The sequence below is a fragment of the Colobus angolensis genome, unplaced genomic scaffold, assembly GCF_000951035.1.
Source record: "Colobus angolensis palliatus isolate OR3802 unplaced genomic scaffold, Cang.pa_1.0 Scaffold290, whole genome shotgun sequence".
In the NCBI taxonomy this organism is placed as follows: Eukaryota; Metazoa; Chordata; class Mammalia; order Primates; family Cercopithecidae; genus Colobus; species Colobus angolensis.
The window spans coordinates 1,043,589-1,046,109 of record NW_012116155.1 but is presented as its reverse complement, the minus strand read 5'-3'; positions in this window follow the sequence as shown (position 1 = coordinate 1,046,109).

Sequence of the window (2,521 nt, the reverse complement as noted above, 5' to 3'; positions counted from 1 at the left end):
AAAATTATGGCAATCACTTATCATAGTTCCTCCCTCCAACTAAGTCTATTGCAATTAGAGGAAAATTCCTAGCCCATCTCTTTTTCCCAGGAAGGAAAAGAGGAGACTAAAATATGTTTCCAATATTAAGACTTTTTGAAGCATTTCCCAATAAAATGATTTTTGTCTTGCCTGAATCTAAGCATTAATAGGAAGTGTACCAGGTTGATGGCCACTGAGAACAAAGTCATAGTGTAGAGCACTCACTTTCATATTCCTTCTCCCTGGCTCAGCATGAAACAAGTAGGAGATAACCTCCTACTCCTAACTTCTTCCTGGGAAAGGAAAGGGTTGATCAAATAATATTCAACATGGGAGCCAAGACTACATAATTGTGAATATATAGTTTCTTTTACAAATAATGTTGGGAAAACCAGATATTCATATGCAAAGGAATATAATTAAACCTGTATCTTATGCCATGTACAAAAATAAACTCAAAATGAATTCAAGACTTCAATGAAAGACCTGCCTGATTTAAAAAAAAAAAAAAATGGGTAAAGAACTTGAAGAAATATTTCTCTAAAATAAGACATACAAATTGCCAGCATGTATATAAAATATTCTCGAAACACTAATCATGAGCAAAATGCAAATCAAAACTGCAATGAGATATCACCTCATATCTGTTAAGATGAACATTTTTTAAATATATTTCTCCATTGCAAGTAGGCCCAGGCACTATGACTCAACAGCATCTCACCAATAGAGATGGTGCCAGAAGAGTCCCTCAAAAACAGTAAGTGGCCACCAGAGTTTACTTCCAGATCTGTTGTACCAGTCGGGGGCTGAGAAACTGTGGGTAGGCACTTGAAAGGGCAAATCCAAGATGAGCCCTGAAATTTGTAATTATACAATGGGTTCTTCTTGCCCATTGCACAGACAAAGCCAATTCACTGAGACGATGGTATGGCACTAAAGAAAGAATTTAATTGTTGCAAGGCCATTCCACGTGGGAGATTGAGTTTTCCCACAAATCAGTCTCCTCTCAACTTTCTAAACATTAAAAATTTAGTGACATAAAATAAAAAGGTTATATTAATATAAGATACACATGGTAGACATACAATGCTTAATCCTGATTTTATAACACACACTAGAGTTTCACCTCTCATAATACCCATAGAAATAATCAAACATATATTAATTTAGGGTACATATCCTTTCATTTTTTTCCTGGAAGGTTTTGTCCTCCTCCTCAATCTCCCTCTTCAAATGGAGTAGCCTAGCTTTTATTATATTATGTGATAGAATTTCAAGTAAGGTTCACGTAAGATTACCTTTAAAGAAGAAAAAAAATACTTATTTTTATATTTTTTAATGATGGAAACTTACTGTTTTCTGGTCTTTTTTTTTTTAACCAGATGAGTGATATAAAGTCCAGAGAGGCTTAGAACTTACTCAAAGTCCCTTAGTTGGCGAATTGAGGTTGAACCTCAACTCAGAATCTTCAACTATTCAATTGTTTTCTATATATGTATATGTAATTTCACTTTTTCTACTGAAACAAAGTTGAACAAAACATTTGGAGAAGCATTTATTGTGACTCTCATATGTAATAGAGGTTATGATGGGTAGCCAGAATGATAAGTGAGACCTGTATCCAGTTGTCAAAAAGTTCTTACTAACATAGTCTAATGGAGTTTTCTTAGTGTTTCCAAAAAGATGTGATATGAAAAATTACTTACAATACAATATGAAACATTTATCCATATAGTTTCTGAAATATATATATAAAGGGATCTGGGAATAAATAATCATTTTTGCCACAAAAGAAATATTCAGAGAATTCTTTGAAAAATAAAAGATGACATTTGAGTAGTACACAGATATTTAACAGGAAGATTAGGGAAGAAGACCATTCTGTGCAAAAGAAATGTAAACAAATACATGAAGGTGAAGAAAGCACATAACACAGTGGTGAGAATACACACAGTTTACAAGAAGTGGCTGAAGATGAGGTTAGTTAGGTAAGATGGGAACAGACTGTGATAGGAGGACCATGCCACTCTGAAGATGTTGAACATTCTTCTGTAAGGCAAGAGCGTTGTTTGCTTGTGTTGTGCTCTGATCAGGAACAACTTATGGAAATAAAGATGCAGGACTTTAGGGAAGCTCCAGTGCAAATAGCTGCTATAACTAAAGATTAATCTTGAGCAACTCCAGCTTAGTTTTCAGACTATAGACTTTAGAGTAATGTAGAAGTGATGCAGATTGCTGGGTACTAGACCGAGTTTAGTACATTCAACGCTTTAGGATTTATGCCCACAACTGTGGATTTCTTCTTAGAACCCCAGCTGTTTTTCACGGATGTTGAAGTCTGAGATTCTCTGTTTAGAGGAGTGGTTTTCAAATATTATTATGCCTAAGGATTGTCTGGAAGATATTGGATAACCTCATTCACAAAGAGTGTGATTCTGTACATCTGAAGGGATGCTGGTAACTTGACTTTCTATCATGTTTCCTGATGCTGATGCTGCTT